This window comes from Macrotis lagotis, chromosome 3 (genome assembly GCF_037893015.1).
Source record: "Macrotis lagotis isolate mMagLag1 chromosome 3, bilby.v1.9.chrom.fasta, whole genome shotgun sequence".
Classification (NCBI taxonomy): Eukaryota; Metazoa; Chordata; class Mammalia; order Peramelemorphia; family Peramelidae; genus Macrotis; species Macrotis lagotis.
In genome coordinates, this window is record NC_133660.1 from 49,566,709 (window position 1) to 49,591,607 (window position 24,899).

Below are 24,899 nucleotides of genomic sequence, written 5' to 3' on the forward strand. Positions count from 1 at the left end.
TGTTTTTTGTTTGGTTTGTTTTGTTTTGCTTCCCCTTCCCTTTAATGACAAAGCTCATATTTGGTTATATCATTTAGAAACTTAACTAACTTTGACCTTATACAAAATTGTAAAATACAGTTTAACTATGCACCATTAGTCCTGGCCTAGTGTTGTGCCTATTACATTGGTATTCAGGGAAGATTTTGTGAGAGAATAAGCTTTTGTGAGTTTCTATGTTGTAACAGACACCATGCTAAATACTTGGAATACAAAGGAAAAATAACCTTGAGGAGCTTATAGACAATTTACTAGGAGCACTTTAGGATTCTCATTCAATCTGGGATCCCCAATCAGGACTGTCTTGGTTTAAGAGCAGAAAACAAGAGAAGGATAAATGAACTCCAATTCTACCCACTTTTATTCTTTTCTGAAGATGATCCAAGATTTCCTTTTTCTGCTCTGTAATAATAATAATTAAAAAAAAAAAACCTTCCTTAATAAACTTTTCCTAATTTTAGGTTTAGGCTTTATTCTACACTAAAATTAGAACCAATTTCACAGATTGATATCCCAAGACTTCAGACTTAGAGATCGGTTAACTAAAACTTCTGCAAGCTTAGCAAATGTTTCCTATTTAAATTCTGAGTTGTGGAATTAAGCTCTCAATAGTTTTCGTCTAAACTCACCTATACTATTCTCTAAATTTTTCTTATTTTAATACTTTCTAAATTTTTATTTTTCTAAATTTTTATTTCTCTGAATGTCTCCTGAATATATCTTATGATTAATTACAGTTCTTAAAATGCATTTTTACCTTTAAACCAATCACCAGTTATATTATTTTTTAATTTAAAAACCATTTTAATTTTCTCCAAATTATAATCTGTAAAACTTTTTGCATTCATTTTTTTCTTTACTTTTTACAAGGGAGTAGGGTTAAGTGATTTGCCCAAGGTCACACAGCTAGGTAATTATTTTGTGTCAGACCAGATTTGAGTTCAAGTCCTCCTGACTTCAGGGCCAGTGCTCTATCCACTGCACCACCTACCTGCCCCAATGCCACCTAGCTACCCCTTTTTTGCATTCATTTTAGGAGATTTTGAGTTCAAATTTTTCTCCCTCTCTCTCCCTCCCCTTTTCTGAATATGATCCACAGTTTGATATAGTTTATATATGTGCTATCATGTATCATTCTCATATTATGTTTACATGACCTATATATTTAAGAAGAAATAGATCAAAAGGAAAAAGTGATCACAAGAAGGGATAGAGTAATTGAAGAAAATATGCCTCTAATCTGCATCCAGAGTCCATCAGTTTTATATCTGGATATGAGTAATATTTTTCTTTCTAAGTCATTTGCACTTGTCTTTAATCATTATGTAACTGAGAAGAGATGGGTGAAGTTCACAGTCGATCCACCACACAATATTGCTAATACCATGACAATTGATTTCCTGGTTCTGTTCCCTTCACTTTGCATTTAGTCCATAAAGTTTTTCCAGGTTTTTCTGAAATCTGCCTGTTCATCATTTCTTGTTGCACAATAGTACTCCATTAAATTTATATACCATAACTTGTTCAGTCATTCCCCAATTGATGGATATCCCCCATTTTCATTATTTTGCTACCATGAAATAGGATTTTATAAATATTTTTGCACATATAAGTCCTTCCTTTTTTAATGATCTCTTTAGAATACTGATCTATTGTGATATTGCTGGAGCAAAGATTATGCACTATATTATAAAGATAGTACTGGTTAAGAAATAGAGGGGTGGATCAGTGGAAAGATTATTGCCATTTGGGCATAGTTCTAAATTTTTTCCAGATTGGTTGGTTCATTTTACAGCTCCACCAAAAGTGCATTAGTGTCTCAATTTTCCCAAATTCAATAATAATTATTTTCCTTTTTCTTATATTAACCAATCTAATGGGTATAAGGTAGTATCTCAGAGTTGTTTTAATTTACATTTCTCTAATGAAAAATGATTTGAAATACTTCTTCATATGCCTAAAGGTAGCTTTAATTTCTTTGTCTGGAAACTGCCTGCTCACATTTTTAACTATTTATTAGTTGGAGGAAGGCTTTTGTTCTTATCAAATTGACTCAATTCTCTATATATTTGAGAAATGAGACTTTTATCAGAGACATTTGCTAGAAAGTTTATTTCCCAATATTTTGATTTCATTCTAATCTTGGTTGCATTGCTTTTTTATTGTATAAAAGATTTTTAATTTAATATAATCATAATTATCTATTTTATATTTTGTAATATTCTCTGCATGAATTCTTACCCTCCACCATAAAATTGAGAGATAACTTTTCATTGTTCTTCTACTTTGCTTATGATATCTAACTCATTCATGCATTTTAACCTTATCTTGACCTTATGGTTTGAGATGTTGGTTTATACATAGTTTTTATCCTAGTGTTAAAGAATGAGTTCTTATCCCCAAAGCTGGGTCCTTTGCATTTATCAACATTCAAATATGAACCTCATTTACCTTTGTATCTTGTGGACCTAATCTTTCCACGGAGCTGCCCCTCTATTTCTTAACCAGTACCAGTTTTATAATATAGTTTGAGATCTGATATTACTAGGCAACCTTCCTTTCTAATATTTTTTTCATTAATTCCTTTGATATTCTTAGCCTTTTGTTCTTTCAGATGAATTTTGTTAATATTTTTCTACATTTATCAAATAACTTTTGGTAGTTTGATTTATAGCACTAATTTGAGATATAGCACTGATTAATTAAATTAATTTTGGTAGAATTATCATTTTTATTATATTGTTGGGCCTAACCTTGAGCAATTGATATTTTTCCAATTGTTTCCATTTCATAGATGTGACTTTATTTGAGTAACAGTGTTTTGTAATTATGTTTCTATATTTCTTGAGTTTGCCTTGGAAGTTAGATTCTCAAGTATTTTATATTGTTAAAATTATTTTAAATGGAATTTTTTCTATCTCTTTCTGTTGGGGTATATTGGTTATATAAATGTAAATGCTGATGATTTATGTGGGTTTATCTTATATCCTGCAACTTTATTTAAGTTGTTAATTATTTCAAGTAATTTTAAAATGGATTGTCTGGGGTTCTCTAAGTATGCCATCATATCATCTGTAACCAACTAAATTCCAGTCATGTCTACACTTCTCAGATTTGATGGATACTAGGATCATTGAGATTACCATACTCTCATGACACTCTCTAGACACATTTCTAGATCTATTTGGTGGTAGGATGGGTTGTGATCTGCATTCAGAAAAGTTAAATGCTTTTATATCCTTATTTCATATCCTTAATCTGATAAGGCAAAGTAATTCTCCCTTTTAAAGTATTCAATGACTTGTGAGTCATTTTGTCCCAATACTGAATCTAAAATAAGAGGGTCTTGTATTGAAGCCATGCCTCCACAGTTGGACTGATGAGAAGAGATTTGAAGCAGTGGGACTTGTTAGACCTGACTATTTTAAACTGTTTTAGTAGACAAGTAATGAAACATCCCAAGTAAGATCAGTTGCCTTGGGATTATAAAGAGCATATTGAATGAGACTCTAAGAAATATTACATAGATAAAAACCAATAGAATAGCATTTGATGAATGCAGGCAAGCAGAATGATGTAAATGGCATGATGGAGGAGTGCGCTCACTCTATCTTCTAGCTCTTGATATGTCTTTTTAAAAAGTATTAGAATTCCAAGTACAATGTTTTGAAACAGGTATGACAGATAAATCATTCAATTTGATATCACAAATATGTCCAGAAATTTGCTAGCCGATGACATCACTAAACTTGGGGTTTACCTATGTTCTTACTATATATGTGCTTTAGTGCACTACTAGACTCCATGAGAGACAAAATGAATTTTTCTGGGAAATGAAATGTTCAAATGATTAGTTCTCTCTTTTATGTTCATCTAAATGTCTCCTCCAAGACTTAATGAGAATAGTGAGTTGCACCCAGTAGGTACTTTAAATGAGTTTGTATGTGTATGTCTATGTGTTAAAAGAGCCACTTACTCAGCCTAACTTTAGCACTGAAAATAATGCCTGTGAGGCAGGCATGCTACATGAACACTTAACCAGTTTATACATAACTGACCCTCCCATAGTCTTTGCAAATAAAGTAGGCTCAATAACTGGAGACTTTGCCCTTAAGTTTTTTTGTTCCTATGTTATTTGTCTCTATTATAGCTTTATAGGAAGTTTGTTCTGATATTTCCTTGTGCCCTACCTTGATAACCAGCCGTCAATTTACCTGTGTGTAGAAAAAAGACTGAAATTTTGTAGGAAACCATTCATTCCTTTTTCTGTTTTTTTGTTTTTGAATCGTGCTCTCTCTATCTTTCCCCAGGTTGGAATTTTAGTGGCTATACAGGACTACTTTAAATCAGCTAATCAACTATTAATCAACTCATGAACCCTAACCCTGCTTTGTGTTTCCTGAAATGTTTTATCCTTTCTTAGGCAACTCAGATGCTCAGATTCAATCTGACAATGTCCACTGAAGTTCAGAACCTATCAGCTCAGGAAATCTGCCAGCATGTCTCTCTACCTCCCCTCCTACTCCTGCCCTAAACTAGGAATCCAGGCATACATGTCCATGCTGGACCTTTAGATTTATATTATAAGGGAACTAAAACTGCACAATTACAAAAAATAAATCTTTAAGGAACAAAGTGGCGGGGTCTTTTCATACCCCAATGTAATATATATTATTCCTTTTTTACAGATGGGGAAACTTAGTCTCAGAGAAGGGAAAAAGCTTGTCCAAGGTCAAAAGGCTAGTATGTCTATTAGTTCCAAATCCAATAATCTTTACATGCCTTATTGCCATTCAGAAGGAAAAGGAAGTATTAAAGTTATACAATGTGTATGTAATATATATATATATATTTATATATCATGTAAGATTATGACTTTCAAATGCTACATATAAGAAATTAATTTTTATATGGAATAAAATATTCAAATGGATATTTTGTGGTTGATGATCTTAACACTTTAACTATGTTTGTAAATATATATACAGATATAAAAAATATAAATATGCAGATACATGCATATATGCATATATACATATAAACACATCTATGTGTGAGTATACCTCCCAAATATAAAGTTAATTCAAAAGTCTCTGGGAGTTGTAATCAAGAAGGGATTCCTGTAGTAGATAATACCTAAGTTTCATCTTGAAGAAAGAGAGAAACTCTATGATAAGGGGATAAAGAGGAAATGCATTGCAATTATGGGGGATGGTGAATGCAAAGGCAATGAGATGGAAGATGGAATGTTACATGTGAGGAACAGACAAAGACCAGTTTATCTGCATTGAAGAATAGTAGAAGGGCAACAATGATCAATTATTCTACAATGACAGGCTAATCCTAGGTTATGTAGGGCTTTAGAAGCCAGAGAGTAGTTTATATTTTGTTCCAGAGGTAATCAAAGGAGTCAAGATGGCAGAATAGAGGAAGTAGTCAGTCAACCTCTCCCATTATTTCTCTCCAAAAATTTTTTTAAAGAAATATTTTATTTATTTTGAGTTTTATAATTTTCCCCCCATTCTTACTTCCCTCCCCCTACAGAAGGCATTCTCTTAGTGTTACATTGGTTCCATGTTATACACTGATCTCAGTTGAATGTGATGACAGAGAAATCATATCCTTATGGAAGAAAAATAAAGTATGAGATAGTAAAATTACATAATAATATAACACTTACCCAATCCCCAATTTGATGGTAATAGTCTTTGGTCTTTGTTCAAAGTCCATAATTCTTTCTCTGGATACAGATGGTGTTCTCCATTGCAGATAGATCAAAATTGTCCCTTGTTGTTGCACTGAAAGAATGAGCAAGTCCATTGTTGCTGTTAGGGTGTACAATGTTTATCTGGTTCTACTCATCTTGCTCAGCATGAGTTCATGCAAATCTTTCTAGGTTTCCCTGAATTCCCATCCCTCCTGGTTTCTAAGAGAACAATAGTGTTCCATGACATACATATACCACAGTTTGTTAAGCCATTCCCCAAATGAAGGACATTCACTTAATTTCCAATTTTTTGCCACCACCACAAAAAGGGCTGTTATAAATATTTTTGTACAAGTGATGTTTTTACTCTTTTTTATCATCTCTTCAGGGTATAGACCCAGTAGTATTGCTGGGTCAAAGGATATGCACATTTTTGTTACTCTTTGGGCATAATCTGAAATTGCTCTCCAGAAAGGTTGAATGAGTTCACAGTTCTGCCAACTATGTATTAGTGTCCCAGATTTACCACATCCCTTCTAAGATTGATCATTGTCCTTTCTGGTCATATTGGCCAGTCTGAGAGGTGTGAGGTGGTATCTCAGAGATGTTTTAATTTATATTTCTTTAATAAGTAATGATTTGGAGCAATTTTTCATATGACTATGGATTGCTTTGATTTCCTCAGTAGTAAGTTTCCTTTGCATATCCTTTGATCATTTGTCAACTGGGGCTTGTTCTTTTAAAAAATTTGACTCAGTTCTCTGTATATTTTAGAAATGAGACTTTTGTCAAAAATAGTAGTTGTAAAGATTGTTTCCCAGTTTAATGCATTTCTTTTGATCTTGGTTACAGTGGTTTTGTCTGTGCAAAAGCTTTTTAATTTAATGTAGTTAAAATTGTCTAGCTTGTTTTGAATGATGTTCTCTATCTCTTCATTGGTCATAAACTGTTTCCCTTTCCATAGATCTGACAGGTAAACTACTCCTTGATCTTCTAGTTTGCTTATAATGTTGTTTTTATGTCTAAATCCTGTATCCATTTGGATCTTATCTTGGTATAGGGTGTGAGGTGTTGGTCTAATCTAAGTTTCTTCCATACTAACTTCCAATTTTTTAAGAGAGAGGTTTATTTTTAGGGTTTTTTTGCAAGGTAAATGGGCTTAAGTGGCTTGCCCAAGGCCACACAGCTAGGTAATTATTAAGTGTCTGAGACCGGATTTGAACCCAGGTACTCTTGACTCCAAGGCCGGTGCTTTATCCACTACGCCACCTAGCTGCCCTAAGAGAGAGTTTTTATCACAATAGCTGGACTCTGGGTTTATCAAATGGCAGATTACTATAATCATTTCCTGTTATTGCACTTAGTCTATTCCACTGATCCATCACTCTATTTCTTAGCCAAAATCAGACAGTTTTGAGGACGGATGCTTTATAATATAATTTTAGATATGGTAAGGCTAAACCACCTTTTTTTGCACTTTTTTTTCATTGAATTGGAAATTCTTGACTTTTTGTTTCTCCAAATAAATTTACTTACAGCTTTTTCTAACTCATTAAAGTAATTTTCTGGAATTTTGATTAGTAGGGTGCTAAACAAGCAGTTTAATTTTGCATTTTTATTATATTACTTCAACCTATCCATGAACAGTTGATGTTTGCCCAAGTATTTAAATCTGATTTTATTTGCATGAGAAGAGTTTTGTAATTGTTTTCAAAAAGTTTTTGAGTCTGCCTTGGCAGGTAGACTCCCAGGTATTTTTTTGTCTGAGGTTACTTTGAATGGGATTTCTCTTTCTAGCTCTTTCTGCTGTATCTTGCTAGTCATATATAGAAATGCTGAGGATTTATTATCCAGCACACCAACTAGCTGCCCCAGCAACTTATATTTTTGTAAATATTTATCCATTTCATTTAGATTGTCAAATTTATTGGCATACAGTTGGGCAAAATAAGTCTGAATTATTACTTTAATTTCTTCCTCATTTGTGGTTACTTCACCTTTTTCATTTATGATGCTAGCAATTTTATTTTCTTCTTTCTTTTTTTTTAATCAAATTGACCAGCGGTCTATCAATTTTATTGTTTTTTTCATAAAACCAGCTCTTGGTTTTATTTATTAGTTAAGTAGTTTTCTTGCTTTTGATTTTTATTAATTTCTTCTTTAATTTTTATAATTTCTAATTTGGTATTTAATTGGGGGCTTTTAATTTGTTCTTTCTCTAATTTTTTTAGTTGCATATTTAGTTCATTGATTTCTTCTTTCTCATTGATGTAAACATTTAAAGATATAATATATCCCCTGACAGCTGCCTTGAGTGTATCCCATAGGTTTTGGTTTGTTGTATCATTATTGTCATTATCTAGGATGAAATAATTAATTATATCTATAATTTGTTCCTTGGTCCACTCATTTTTTAAAATGAGGTTATTCAGTTTCCAATTAGTTCTGGGTCTGTATCTTCCCTGGCCCAGTATTGCATGTTGTTTTTTATTACATTATGATCTAAGAAAGATGTATTCACTATTTCTGCCTTTCTGCAATTGATCATTAGGTTTTTATGTCCCAGTACATGGTCAATTTATGTATAAGTGCCATGTTCTGCAGGGAAAAAAGTATATTCTTTTCTATCCCCATTCAATTTCCTCCATAGGTCTATTGTATCTAGGTTTTCTAACAATCTATTTACCTCCTTAACTTCCTTCTTTTTTATTTTATGATTTGATTTATCTAAATCTGAGAGTGGGCAGTTGAGGTCTCCCACTAGTAGAGTTTTGCTGTCTATGTATTTCTGTAGCTCTTTCAACTTCTCCTCTAAGTATCTCGATGCTTTCCCATTGGGTGTGTACATATTTAGTATTGAAATTACTTTTTTCTGTATGGTACCTTTTAGGAGGATATAGTTTCCTTCCTTCTCTCTTTTAACTATATCTATTTTTACAGCTGCTTTGTCTGAGATAAGGATTGCTACCCCTGCTTTTTTCAATTCAGCTGAAGCAAAATATATTTTGCTCCAACCTTTTACCTTTTCTCTCTCTCTCTCTCTCTCTCTCTCTCTCTCTCTCTCTCTCTCTCTCTGTGTATATGTACATATATATATATATATATATATGTATATATATATATATATACATATATATATATATCTGAATCAAAATGAGTTTCTTGTAAGCAGCATATTGTAGGATTTTGGTTTTTAATCCACTGTGCTATCCACTTATGTTTTAAGGGAGAGTTCATACCATTCACATTCAAAGTTATAATTACTAACTCTTTATTGCCCTCCCTGCTGTCTTTCTTCTGTTTTCATTTTTCCACTTTTTTCCCCTTTATACATATTCCCCCGTGTTTTGTTTCTGAATACCACCACCTTCAGTGTGTTTGCCCTCTTAAATTGGACCCACTCCCCCTTCCCCCCCTTTCCCTTTTTCCCTTTTAATGCTTGAAAGGTAAGATAAGTTTCTTAACTTGATTAAGTGTGTCTAAGTTAACTTTAAGCCAAATCTGATGAGATGAAGAATCAGGTGGTTCTCACCTCCTCCCTTCTTCCCCTCAATTACAATAGGTCTTTTATACTTCTTGATGTAATGAGATTTACCCCATTCAGTCTCCCTCCAACCTCCCATCTCCCTTACTGACCCCCTTTTTAAGGAGGTATTGTTTTTAAATCATTCTGAGTCCCAGAAAAGTTATGAGTGTCTATAACTTCTGGCTATGTATAGTCTCTTTAACAGAGTTACAATTCTCAAGAGTTATGAGACTCTTTCTCCCAAGTGGTTATATAGCCAGTTTCATCTTATTGTATAGCAATTTTTTTTTACCTTTTCATATGTCTCTTGAGCCTCCTGTTTGATGTCCAAATTTTCTATTTAGCTCTGGTCTTTTAATCATGAAATCTTGGAAGTCTCCCATTTCATTAATTGTTCATCTTTTTCCCTGGAAGAAAAGGCTCAGCTTTGCCAGGTAGTGGATTCTTGGTTGCTTTCCACGCTCCCTTGCTCTTTGGGAATATCTTATTCCAGAACCTTTGATCCCTTAATGTTGCTGTGGCCAGGTCCTGCATAATCCATACTGTGGCTCCTTGGTATTTAAATTTTTTCCTTCTGGTTGCTTGCAGGAATTTTTCTTTTATCTGAGAGTCCTGGAATTTGGCCACAACATTTCTTGATGTTTTCATTTTGGGATCTCTTTCTGGAGGGGATCAGTGTATTCTTTCAATAACTATTTTGCCCTTTGGTTCCATGATGTCAGGGCAATTTTCCATCACTAAATCCTGAAATAGTAAGTCTATGCTTTTTTTCTCTTCAATGTTCTCAGGAAGCCCAGTAATTCTCAGATTCTCCCTTCTTGATCAGTTCTCGGGGGTCAGTGGTTTTGCTGATGAGATATTTTACATTTTTTTCTATTATTCCATCTTTTGGTTTTAAAACAATCTTGTTGTCTCATGAAGTCATTAGTGTCTGCCGATTCCATTCTCTTTTTTTTTAGAGGAGAAAATTTTTCTTCATTTATCTTTTTCAACTCCTTTTCCAGTTGGTCCATTCTATTTTTGGAGGACTTTTTTCTATTTGCCCAAATGTAGTTTTGAGAGAATCATTTCCTTTTTTCATTTGCCCAATCGAGGATTTAAGAGAATCATTTTCTTTTTGCATTTGCCCAATTGAAGATCTGAGAGAGGTAGTCTCATTTTGTATTTGTCCAATTGTATTTTCCAAGGATTTGTTTTCTTGTTGAGAGATGTTAATTTTCTCTTGCAACGTGTTCATTTTCTCTTGAGTTTCTTTTTCCAATTTTTCCATTTGATTTTTAAGCTCCTTCCTGATTTCTTCAAGAAAGTCTTTCTGGAGTGGAGACCAATTCATATTCTCAGCAGTGCTAGATCTCTCTGGGTTAGGATCTCTCTCTTCTATGTATTTCTACATGGGCTCCCCTTTTCTCTGGCCTTTTTTCATCTTGTGTTGGGTCAGGGGGAGCTGGCTCTCAGAGGTTTGCTTTTGAGGATCTTAGAGGCTTTGTTCACTTGGCTTAATAATTCCAAGCATCAGCCAGTGGGGGGGGGGGGGGGGGCTCTGGTCTCTTTCTCTGGAGTGATGTCCTCAGCAGCAGGGCCCTGGGGGAAGGAGTTAATCTCTGTGGAGTGAGCTCTGCTGCCCTGAGGGGGTGGGGGTGGAGTTATTTATTGTTTGTTCTGGTCAAAGGGCTCCACTGAAAGTATGGAGCTCAGGTCCTCAGTGCAGCTGGTTGTTCTCCAGTTGGTTGTTCTTCTCTGAGACTCTGTGCTGGAACTCACCCTACCGTAGCTCTTCTCTGCCTGGCCAAAGAATCTGCAACTAAAGTTGGATCTCTCACCCACCACCCACCAAAGTCTCCACGGCTGACGCTGACCCTCTGGCCTCCCCCAGCTGCTGTCCCTGCACTGATCCTTTGCTCTCATCTCCTGTTTCACCCACAATCCCCTGAGACAGACCTTCTTGGTTGGTGTTTCTCCTAGCTTCTCTTTCTGGGTTTGGTTGTGATCGAATTTCTATTAAGAGGTTTCTCTCATGTTATTTCTGAGGGGAAAGAGAGAGCACCTATCATAGTGCCTGTCTTCTCTCCACCACCTTTGCCAGAAGTCTACCAATCAGTTTTTTTTTTAGGTTTTTGCAAGGCAAATGAGGTTAAGTGGCTTGCCCAAGGCCACACAGCTAGGTAATTATTAAGTGTTTGAGACCAGATTTGAACCCAGGTACTCCTCACTCCAGGGCTGGTGCTTTATCCACTGTGCCACCTAGCCACCCCTACCAATCAGTTTTTGAAAGATATTTCAAAATGAAAACTCCCAGGAATACTATAACCAAATCCCACAGATATCAAGTAAAAAGGAATATTCTTTGAGCAACCAGAAAGAAAAAATTTAATTAGCATGTGGTCACAGTCAGGATCACATAATATTTAGAAGAAACAGAAGTCTTAGAATATAATGTTAAGAAAATAAAAGAACTAGTAGTACAACCAAGAATAACATGCAACAAAAAGGATAATCTTCAAGGAAAAAAGTGGATATTTAAGGAAATAGAAAATTCTCAAAGATTCCTCACTGAAAAGACTAGAGCCGAAGAGAAAATTTCAAACCTCAAGAAAAGCATAAAATGATAAACATGAAATCAAAAGGAACTAATAAGTTTAACCTTTTACATTCATTTTTATATTCCTTTATGGGAAGATCATAACTTCTAAGAACTTTATTCTTATAAAGCTAGTTAGAATGATTTTAGTGAGCTAATTATCTTGGGATGACATAAAAAATGTTGGTGAAAAATGATTGGGAGAAGGAAAAGAGAAAGAATGGAGACAATTATCTCAAAAGAAAAAAGTGCACAAGGAAGAGCTTTTACAGTAGAGTGACATGGTAGGGGTTTGGAGTTGGAACCACTGATTAGTCTCATTTACAAAAAAAAATGGGAAATGTCCCACATTTCAAAAATATTTTTAGCAGCTCTTTTTGTAGTAGCAAAGAATTGGAAACTGAGGGCATGTCCTTTGGTTGGGGAACAACAAGTTATGATACAGGAATGTTAGGGAGAATTATTGTTCCATAAGAAAGCATGAGTGGTCACATTATAGAAAAACATGGTTAACATTACTTGAACTGATACTGAGTGAAGGAAGGAGAACCAACAGAACACTGTACACATTAACAACACTATTGTGATTTGATCAACTATGATGGATGCAACTCCTCTCTGCAGTTCAGAGAGCTAGGATAACCCTGGGAGTCCTGTTATGGACAATGCCATCCACATTCAAAAGGAAAACAAAATGGGTCAAAACAAAACACTATGGAATCTGAATGTATACTATGTTGACTTTTATTATTATTATGCCTTTTTTTTGGCTTTTTTTGCAAGGCAATGGGATTAATTGACTAGCCCAAGGCCACATAAATTATTAAGTGTCTGAGGTCCGATTTGAACACAGGTCCTCCTGACTCCAAGACTGGTACTCTATCATACTGTACCACCTAACTGCCCCTACTATGTTCATTTTTTAAAAATTTCTCTTTTGTTTTTCCTTCCTATCTCATCATTTTCTTTCTTTTCCCTTAGTCCTAATTCCTCTTACACAAAATGACTAATATGTAAATGTTAAGCAGAAATGTATATGTACAACACCAGACTGTTTACCTCCAAGGGGAAGTGGGAGGGAAAGAAGGGTGATAGAAAAATATGTAACTTTTACAATTGAAAATGGATGATTGGGGTAGCTAGGTGGCACAGTGGATAGAGCACCAGCCCTGGAGTCAGGAGAACCTGAGTTCAAATTCGACCTCAGACACTTAATAATTACCTAGCTGCGTGGCCTTGGGCAAGCCACTTAACCCCATTGCCTTGCAAAAAAAAAAAAAAAACCCTAAAAAAAAGTTAAAAAAAAAAAGAAAATGGATGATTGTTGAAAAATTACCAAAGCACAAATTGGAAAAATAAAATAAATAAAAATGAAATAAATGTCAACTTAAATTTTTAAAAAATTGCTCATTTAAATTAGTTCAAATGGAGATTCTCCCTCTCTCTCCATATATCATTTATATATTCATACAAAAAACAATCACTTGAGTTTAGAAATCATGAGTAGGGTGACAAAAGGAAGGGCAGATAAAGAATGCAGTGATATGAAGCAAGGAGGTACAGGAAAATAAGAGAGAAGGATAAGCAGAAGAAACTAGAATAAAGGGAAATACATAATTAGTAATCATAACTATGAATATGAATATAATGAATTCACCCATAAAACAGAAGCAGAAGCAAAATAAAAGCAGAACCAGAATTCAGCAATGTGTTTTACAAGATATATACTTGAAACAGGGACATAACCACATAGTTAAAATAAGGGATTGAAGTAGCATCTATTATTACTATTGTGGTCTAAGGCAAAGGAAAGTAGATCTAATTAAAAAGCATAATTAGGGAAATTATATCTTGATAAAGTATACTATTGAACATGAAGTAATATCAGTATTAAAATATATTCTTTATATAGCATAGTATTCCCAGTTCTTAAAGAAAAAATTAAATGAATTATAGTAGGAAATAAATAGTAAAATAAGTGGGGGGGAGCCTTAACTTTCCCCCTCAGAATTAGATAAAATTTAACCATAAAATAAATAAGAAAACTGTTAAGGAGATAATAGAATTTTAGAAAGAGCTAAATATGATAGACCATGGAGAAAATTAAATAGGAATAAAAATAAATATATATTTTTCTCAGCTGTACATAGTATTCACCACACACACACACACACACACACACACACACACACACAAATGACCACATTTTAGGACATTAAAACCTCATAAATGCAGAAAATCAGAAATATTAGACTGAAATGCAATAAAATTGCATTCAGTAAAGAGCTATGGAAGTAAAGATAAAAATTAATTGGAAAATAATCTAATCTTAAAACAATAAGTGGGTGAAAGACAAAAAACATAGAATATTATTACTGGGTCAAAGGGTATGCAGTTTTATAACCCTTTGGGCCTAGTTCTAAATTGCTCTCCAGAATGGTTGGATCAGTTAACACTGCCACTAACATTAGTATCCCAATTTTTCTACATCTCCTCTAGAATTTATCATTTTGCTTTTTTGGTCATATTAGGAACTGAGGCCAGAGATGCTAAGGGCTAACCCCAGAGTGCAAAGGTTGTAAGTGGCAGAGCCTGGTTTGAATTTATGCTTTCATTATGTAATAGTAACAAATGAACGCCCACACTTTTAGAGGTTTGGAGCATTTCTATCATTCACTGTTGATTCCCTGATTTCATTTTCCCTGAAGAACTAAGGAACATGAGACTAAATACCAGTTTATTATTGGCTGAGATTTTATATCTCATGTATCTGTCATCAATCCCACGTTCAAGATCTGCAATACTACATTATCAGATATCTTTAGTATACAAACCTACACATGGCTTAATGTTGTCATTTATATTCAGTTCAGTTTAAGAAATGATTGTGGCAAAGTCTCTGAGTCAATAAGAGCTGGGCTTTATTCCCACCCTTGATATATACTAGCCTGTGTGATCTTGGGCCAAAGTCCCCAAGCCAAAATCGCAGAGTAGCTACAGATTTGCTTTGGTTGAGGAAGTTTTCCACTAGGTGTTCTCTATATCAATGAATTCACAGATCCAGTACAATAATCCTTCCTTCTGTCTCCTAATACAGCCCCCTCCCTTAAATCCTCCAACAAAAAACTGGCAAGAAAGTCTAAATCAGAGCAGGGGAGTAATCTACTTGGATAGAGTCATTGAAACCAGAAATCACTGAGGGGAATATGGAAACATTGCTACTGAATTTAACATGACACAGGAATAAGGTGAAATAACATTACTATTTTCTTTTATTCCAAATGTTGTTTTTAATTTTGTAATTTATGCAGGAAAGAATACTAATAGAGTTTTAAGTCATTAGATTTCAATCAGCTGGAGATCATTATAGTTCAATCCCCTCTTTCTACAGAAGAGGAAATAGAAATCTAGATACATGACTTATAAAGGAAAGAGTGATGTTTTGGAGCCAGTTCCAAAGAATATAGATTAAGGTTTGGAAAGGAGCTCAAAGAACATTTATTAGTCTCATTTTTTTTGTGCTTACTTTGCTTCCTGATAAAGTAGCATTCTATAGAGAGGTGTTCTATAGAGATCAGATCTGTATCTCGTCATCTTTAAATAGGATGTTGTACTCTATAGTCTTGAACATCCAGAGAGCTCATGAAAACTTAATAGTGTTATAATAAGGGAAAATAGTTTATATTTTTACATTATCTTGTACCTGAATTTATAAATATATGAAATAAAAGAATATACTTCTCATTATCAGTCCAAGTTGTTACATTGTTATTTTTAATTGTTTCTTCTCCAAACTAATTTTCACTCTTCTCAAGCAGAAACTAAGGATAACTCTATGGACTTGGCATATATAAGTAATATATAGCCTATATTTTTAAAAAGTGTGTGTATGCTTAGTTCCTATCAAAATCTGACATTTAATATCCTTTCAGAATGTCTTTTTGTCAAATACATTAGACTACTACTAAAAGGATGAGTTTTTGAACCATTATACACAATTTGGTGGCCTTGATACACACTTGATAAAGAATTTTTTTAAGACCATCACGATGCTACTTCCTGTTGGCAATTGAGAGTGAATTAAAATTAAAGTTTATAATTTCTTATTTGCATAAGGATGACCTCTGATTATATTATATACTCTGTGTTTCTCTCATAAGGAAAAAAATCACCCAGAGAACTTTAATAAACATGTCTTTGCTCATTCCCAAGGGAATCCTTTGGGGTTATCAATCATTACTAGACACTTAATCCTAGGAATCTAGGGGCAAACTGTCTATAGTCACACACTAGGTTAATGATAGACCTGGGAATTTATACTTGATGTTTCCAAGACAGTATTTTGATCAGTAGATTATATAGTATCATGTAAAGAACTATTTAAAGAAATAGGTTTATTAATATAATGTTTGAATTAAAGTTCCAGTTGCATAAAAACCAGGAAATGTGTAGTCATTGCCCAGTGCATTGTTAACTCCCTCAAGCATATTTTTACAATAGGTCTTTTCATGAACTTGTCACACAATCCATCTACTGTAAATACCGGATGAAAGGAATATGATACAACAACCTTCTGCATGTCACCCCACCATGATTTATGTTTTTAATTCTAAATGTATATGAGGTACTCTCTGTGTTGCAGTTCAAACATATGGGCCACCCATATACCTCTACCAAAATTATCAAGTGAATTTAGAGACTACTATTTGTGAAAAAAGGCTAAATTGACCAGATTTTGTTTATGTTGCAGTTCAAACATATGGGCCACCCATATACCTCTACCAAAATTATCAAGTGAATTTAGAGACTACTATTTGTGAAAAAAGGCTAAATTGACCAGATTTTGTTTAGCATAATACATTTAATTGAAGTTTTGAAAAGGGGTCCTTCTATGTGTCTCCAAAAATTGACCAATGAGCATTTATTGAGCACTATAAGTATACAGCCCTGAGCCAGGTATTGTAGGAAAAACTAAAGAAGTATTAGGCATGATCTTTGCTCCTAAAGAAAGGGGAAAAAAGACTCAGTTATCTGGACAATAGCCTGAAATACCATTTCCTGGTTCCTAAATATTGAAGGAACTTCTTGTGTTAACTTCATCCATTCTGATACATTATTTCACTACTCAGGATTTAAAGGATCTTGTTACCCTCCAGCTTTATGAATGCATATAGTTTATTATCAGGTAATGTCTAACTAAGAGTAAGTAAAATAATGTGATGGGAATCAGCGTCTATCATTCTTTAAAGACGACAAAACTAACAGAGAGAAAAAGGAAAATGGAGAATCCTTGAATTTCCAATCTGCTATTCTGCCCTAGAGTTCTGTCTCTGGATGGAATTCTGCATCTCCTTGCATATAGAAGATGCCAAATAAAAACTTTTGTGGAATGGAACCAAATCTCCAGTGTTCAATTAATTGTTAAGTGACTATTAAATCACATCTGAATCTCCATGACCTTATTTATGTGTGATAAGCCTAAAAACTTGAAACTATTTGGTTCAGGTTGTAAAAAGAATGACCAAGTTGATCCCATCTCTATGTAAACATGAGGATGCTCTTTGGAGGGGCATTGCCATTTCAAACTACTCTAAAGAGTCATCAGAATTTCTTTATTCTTCTAAGTTAAAGCTAAAGATTCAAGATTTAAATTTTACTATTCATTTTCTTAAGTCAGATCCTACCACATTCCAAAGGAAGGAAAGAAGCAAATGGAACGGAAAAGAAGGACAGGAAGAAATGAAGGAGGAAAGATGATATATTAAAAAGAAAAGAATAGAAAAAAAGATGACTGTGGAGTTTTTAATTCTGATTGATATTTTTAAATTTATTTTTATTAAAGATATTATTTGAGTTTTACAATTTTCCCCAATCCTATTTCCCTCCCCCCGAAAGCAGTCTATCAGTCTTTACTTTGTTTCCATGCTGTACATTGATCCAAATTGAGTGTGATGAGAGAGAAATCATATCCTTAAGGAAGAGACAAAAAAGTCTAAGAAAAAACAAGATCCTACAATAAGATATCTCCTTTATTTTTCTAAATTAAAGGGAATAGTCCTTGAACTTTGTTCAAACTCCATGGCTCTTTATCTGGATACAGATAACACTCTCCTTTGCAGACAGCCCAAAATTGTCCCTGATTATTGCACTGATAAGTGAGTCCCTCAAGGTTGATCATTGCCCCCATGCTGCTGTTAGGGTGTACAGAGTTTTTCTGGTTCTGCTCATCTTACTCAGCATCAGTTCATGCAAATCCCTCCAGGCTTCCCTGAAATCCCATCCCTCCTGGTTTCTAATAGAACAATAGTGTTTCATGACATACATATACCACAGTTCGCTAGGTAAGCCATTCCCCAATTGAAGGACATTTACTTGACTTCCAATTCTTTCCCACCACAAACAGGGCTGCTATAAATATTTTTGTACAAGTGATGTTTTTACCCTTTTTCACGATCTCTTCAGTGTATAGACCTAGTAGTGTTATTGCAGGGTCAAAGGGTATGCTCATTTTTGTTGTCCTTTGGGCATAGTTCCAAATTTCTCTCCAAAAAGGTTGGATGAGTTCACAGCTCCACCAACAGTGTAATAATGTCCCAGATTTCCCACAACCCTTCCAACAATGATCATTATCCTTTCTGGTCATATTGGCCAGTCTGAGAGGTATGAGGTGGTACCTCAGAGAAGCTTTAATTTGCATTTCTCTAATAATTAATGATTTAGAACAATTTTTCATATGGCTATGTATTGCTTTGATCTCCTCATCTGTAAATTGCCTTTGCATATCCTTTGACCATTTGTCAATTGGGGAATGGCTTTTTGTTTTAAAAAATATGACTCAGTTCTCTGTATATTTTAGAAATGAGTCCTTTCTCAGAATCATTAGTTATAAAGATTGTTTCTCAATTTACTACATTTCTTTTGATCTTGGTTACAGTGGTTTTATCTATGCAAAAGATTTTTAATTTAATGTAATCTGATTAATATTTTAATAATAAGAGCTGACAGTAAATTCTTAGCTTCTAAAATGCATCAATCCTTTATCTAACTCAGATCTTGCACCAATCCTTGGCAGCAGATATATTATATCCCCTATTTTGAAAGTGAAGGAACAAGACTCAGAGTGCTAAAAATGACTTATCCAAGTTTGCACAATTATTCATGTGGCAGAACAGGGACTTGACATCAGATAGAGTGATTCAAAATTCAGTGCTCTTTACCACATTACATTTCCTTAATGACAATTTCAACTGCAATACTAAATTAATTAAATAAATTCACATAATTTGTTTAAATTTTTGATGGTATGGGCATTCCATTTACTGTCATATTATACTTGAGATATTTCAATTTGAAAGTCATTATATGGAAGATTGAATTTTTTTTGAAAAAGAATTTATTAAGTTCTTACTTAATATGTCGGTGCTGGGAATACAAAATATAAAGGTGAATCAGCACTCTCAAGGAGTATACATTCTATCATGAGAGAGAAAAGAAAAAATCAAACACCTGAAAACATAACAAGAAAATATAAGGTAGTTTACCTCAAAAAAATAGATCAAGGAAAGGCATTCTAAAAATCACTGAATTACTTGAAAGTCATGACCCTCACCCTTAAAATCACAGAATTTTGGCTGTCCTGATTCAAGAAATCACAAATGGAAATTGCCTAGATCTGTTACAACCAGAGGGCAAAAGTAAAATAGAAACAATCTACAAAAAAGACCCATTATAAAATTCTTCCATTAGTTTTTAAGCTACTTGAGAGCAGGGAATATCTTTTTGTTTCCCAGTGTTTAGCATAGTACCAGGCAAATGGTAGGTTCTTTTTTTTTTTATGTTTTTGCAAGGCAAATAGGGTTAAGTGGCTTGCCCAAGGCCACACAGCTAGGTAATTATTAAGGGTCTGAGACCAGATTTGAACCCAGGTACTCTTGATTCCAAGGCCGATGCTTTATCCACTACGCCACCTAGCTGTCCCTAAATGGTAGGTTCTTGATAAATGTTTGAATAGAAACGAAATGAATAGATGACTAACCTAGATGCTCACCTTATTTGGAAGTTCTGGGAAGACCATCTAAGAGAAAGAAACCACCTGCGTGGAGATACTTCTAAAGTGTAAATTTCAGGTTTGAAGTTTTCCAGGATGAATTGATGAAGACCTAAGTGAATCTTTGTGAAAAGTGATAGCATGATTCAAAATGTAGAGAAAAGCAACATCAGCAATATTTTTATTTACAGGAGACACTCTTGCAATATAAAGATTTTTACAAAATTAAAAAAGGGACTGAAGAAAAATCTATTATGTTTCAACTAGAGTATAGTTTCAACAGAGATAGCAATCGTTACTTCAAACAAAGCAAAAGTTAAAAAACTGTGATCTTGGGCAATTCACTGCTCTACTTAGTAGTCTCTAATGAATCCTTCACATAACTGTCAAAGAGATTTTTCCTAAAGGCTTGATTTGACAACCTGCTCCTGCATAAAAGATTCTAGTGAATTTTTATTACCTCCAACACTAAAAACAAACAAACATTTCTCTGTTTGGCATTTGAGGCTATTTATGCCTTGGCTCCTTCCTACCATTCCAGTCTTCTTTCACTTGACTCTCCTCAGCCTACTCTATTTCAGCAATACCAGCCTACTTCTCTTTCTCTAATCTCTGCAATTTAGCGTTGACTGTACCATAGCCAAACCTAGAATATTCTCCCTCCTTCCCTCTGCCCCTCGACATCTTTGGCTTCTTTTGAGACTCTGGGAAGTAAGGTAGAATGCTGGACCTGAAATCAAGAAGATGAATTCAAATTTGGCCTTACTAGCTGACTGACTCCCCAACACAACCCAAGTCATTTTACATTTGTTTTCTTCAATTTTCTCATAAATAAAATAGGAATAATAATAGTTTCAACTTTCGGAGTTGTGAGAATTTTATGAGATAATTTTAAAGCACTTGGAACATATTAAGTGCTATATAAATGTTAGCTGTCATTATAATGCCTCATTCTGTGGGACATTTTCCCTTTCTGCAGGCAGGTACTACCTCCCCTTCAACTTTTACCCTCTATATATCTTGTGCAACATGCCTAATGTGTGTGTGTGTGTGTGTGTGCTTATTGTGAATTTATCCTCCCCAAAATAAGCAGGGATCCTCACTGAGTTTTGGCCAGTTGGAAATAGATATGTACTAACCTTCCTAGAGTTTGTCCTAATGAAGAACAAATATTACCAGAGGTTTGGGGTTTAAGGAAAAGCAAAACAGAAGTAGGTTAACTAACACATTTATTGATATTTCTCTAAGTCATGAACTTTGCTAAGCATGTGTCTGTGTGTCTTTGTGTTTGTGTGTGTGTATGTGTGTGGGGGGGATCTAGCTAGAGAGTTATACCCCCCAAATGGAGCCCTACTGTTATCCTAAAATAGCCTTGTCTATCAGAAGTTGTGACCTGAACCGTCATCTCTGACTTGTCCAATAAAAGAAGAGTACATCCACCCCCAAGGGAGGATGGGATAGGGGAGGAGGAAGGGGAGAAGTAGAGGGCAGATTCCAGTAAAGGGAGAATCTAAAAGACCTCCAAAGGCAAACATCTGTTCTGTTACATTTAAGGGAGTATGCTAAGTATGTTTTTCAGTTTCTAAATTGATTTGATTGAAGAAATCTAAGTGAAATCTGGACCTCACTTGCCCCTCTGTTCTACAATCTGATCTGATTAAAAAGGACTCTATGGAAAAAATGAATTTCTAGCCACTTGTGTTACAGAATTGTAAGTCTATATAAATTTTTAAGGAGGGCTTTCCTTTTGTATTTGTATCTCTAGTACTAGGCATGTAGTAAGAAATAAATAAATGCTTTTTCATTCATTCATAGAGTCATCTTACTTCCTTGCATTTGGTGTGATTACTCAACTGCTTTACCGCTAGTAATTTTCATATTCTCTGATCTTAGGATATATTCTGGCCTCCTGAGTTCTATATTAACTTGCTGCTCTAAGACAGTAAAAGCAGGATTCAATTTAAATGAAAAATGAACCATAATTATCTCTCATATGTAATATTTTAGAAAAGAACTCGTAAAATCATCAGTATACATACACATTTTAAAGTACTCTAGATAGCATCACTACAGGGGTGTTAGATGAGACAGTGGATAGAACACTGGATCTAGAGGTAGGAAGACTTCAGTTCAAATCTGACCTCAGGCTAGTTTTGTGACCCTAGGCAAGTCATTAAACCTTATTTTCTTATTTTCCTCTTTTGTAAAAAGAGATGGAGAACGAAATGGCAACATATTCCAATATCTTTGCCCAGAAAATCCACAAAATGGGCTCAGATGTGACTGAAAATGACTGAACAACATCACTAACAACAGCTAGGAATGTTACCTCTTTATGAAAATAGACAGAGGACAAGTAGGTATTAGGTACCTGATATTGTTCTTTTCTTATTTATTCATCGCTTTGCTCCCTCATGTCTGATGTCTTAAAACCATACAACCTTGTGTATTTGAATGAAATCACATAGAGTAGAAGGCAGAAAAGATAATGAAAAATGAGATTTAGAACACAGAATTTATATTCATTTTTCCTTTTGCAATGTTTGCTATAACTATATCTAAAAATTGCTTATTAAATTTGTGAAATCTGTGAGAATGTGTATTTACACATGTCACCGTTTGACACATATAAGATTATTGCTATATAAGTGGAGTGTAGCTAAATATTCCTTCCTTGAAAGAAACAGAAAAAAACCTTCAACAACATTAAGAGAAATCAGTTTCAAATTATTTTCCTGGACTGATCTTTCTCTTACTGTTCCTTGCCTCCGTCCCTCAAAAGTAAACTGGAGGAACTTGTTTCTTGAAGGAAAAAAAAAATTGTCCTGCTGATTTATCCATACCTAGAAGCTTTACAACATGCTATTAATCTTTCCTAAAAACCTTCACAACACGTGTTTTTATGAGACTAATTCAGTGTCCAAAAAGATACATACTGACCTCAGTCAGACAGGAAAGTTTTAGCCACTGAAATACTAAAAGGACATTATTTAAGTTTTTTGATCTGTAAAATGGTTTTATAGTAGAAACCTTAAGATCTACATTACAGAGTAACTCTGGTTCAGAAATGAATGCAGCATTTCTGACAATTGCTTCTTTCTGTAACTCCCTGTAGTTTTACTTTGTCTTCTATTGTCTCTCAAAATTAACAGATCAAGCAAAACTCACTATCTTTTCCCTCAAACCTCCACTTCCCAAATTTCTCCTCTTAAAAGTACCCTCATTCTCCCAATCTTTCAAGACTGAAATCTTGATGTCATCCTGACATGTATTGTCAAGTCTACCTTCATAGCACCCATCCATTGCAGCCTTTCCTAAATCACAGGTTTTCCCATTTCATGTCCCTCCCCACTCACCCAATAAATTCCATTTGACTCTCTATTACCTCCAGGATAAAACATAAAATTCTCTATTTGGCATTTAAAAACTTCCAAACTTGGGGGGTCTTCATATCCTTCCTGAAGTCTTATATTTTACTCTTTTTCTATTTACTTTGTGATCTAATTATACTGGCTTTATTCAATGTTTGATGCACATAATACTCTGTCTCCAGTCTCAGTGGCTTTGGACTTGGAATGCTCTTTGTCCTCACTCTTCCTCTTACCTTCCCTGGCTTCCTAAGTCAAATCTCAACTTGTAAGTGGACTTTCCCTCACACTCACCCCACAAGCTAATGCCCTCCCTCCAATATTACCTTTCAGACACTTTGAATATATCTTATTGTTTAACTGACCCAGAATGCCTTGCTGTAAATTAGTCTAACTTACCCTCCTTACCCTATGTATGTCATTCTTGAATTTTCAGAGGGCTATGGGAAAGAGAAGAGAAATACAAATGGAATAAATGGTAGAATTACAGCTAATTTGGAACAAGAGTTGAAGAGAATATGAGGACAATGGAGCATGACTTTTGAGCAATCGAGGAAATTAAGGACTTTTTTCCAGAGAGAATTTATACCATATTGGCAAATACTGAGGTTAAATCTTTAGTCAATAGTCAGTGAAGTAACTGTGGATTCTTGAGTAAGAGAAGTGATTTGACAAATGCAATATACTTGGACAATTTTGTGTTAATCAAATTGACTTGCATAGGCCTAGAGAAACTTTTGGAACTCATTTAAATTTAAACCTTTCAGAACTACATTTCAATATCACAACAGGGATATCAGGAAAATCAAGTTATTTTGGGGAGAAGAAGTGGGGTATCTTTTTTTGTTACCTCTCATTATTTCAATAATATAGCTATGGTATAACTATAACGATTTTTTGGCAAGATTAATTTTTATTATTAATAAAATATATCTTTAAAACAATCTCAGGAGTTTGTTGTAATAATGGAGTTTCAATAAATAATGATAGATAATAATCTAAGACCATATTTAATTAATTTTTTCTTTCATGGTTGGGAAATAATGTGCTATCTCAATAAAAATTTTAAACTGAAACTATGATTTCATTAGTAGAACTAATTTCCAGTGATTAAATTTCTTTTACCAATGAACTGTCATATCTCCTCTGGTGTTTATAGTTTGAATGTTGCCTTGGTCCTCTTGGGTCACATGACCAATATGCTTCAGAGACAGGATTTGACAGGTCTTCATTCTAAAGATGGATCTGCTTCTATTACATCCTGTTACCAAAACAGCTGGGTAATTTTTCATTCCTTCTATGAATAAACTAAAAATTATATAATATAAATACAACATTAATGTAAACTGATTTTGACCAAACATTTTATATTCATTAAATATCAGAAGAAAATATATAGTCATTATTTGATTATTCAGAAGGTCCTTCAAAGGTTTGAAGTGCCCTAGGAACCCTATATATATATATATATATACAGAATTGTAAATAGATGTATCAGTTAATATGATAATGATAGGTGGCAGAATGGGAGTACTAGAAGGGTATGTGTTACAATGGAAAGACTGTAAAGTCTAAGAATCTCTATTTCAATTCCACCTTTAATATTTATTACCTATGTGATCCTGATCATTTAA

At 34.2% G+C, this 24,899-nt stretch overlaps 1 long non-coding RNA gene across 2 annotated transcripts in view; it reads left to right on the forward strand.

Annotated features, from left to right (window-relative positions):
• The window catches only part of LOC141517542 (uncharacterized), a 74,467-nt gene extending 56,867 nt beyond the window's left edge, over nt 1-17,600 (forward strand). For both annotated transcript variants that reach the window (XR_012476900.1, XR_012476901.1), the window contains 2 exons: nt 14,948-15,098; nt 17,528-17,600. This is a non-coding gene — a long non-coding RNA (uncharacterized LOC141517542). The remainder of the gene's footprint in view (nt 1-14,947; nt 15,099-17,527) is intronic.
• Nucleotides 17,601-24,899: the final 7,299 nt, after the last annotated feature.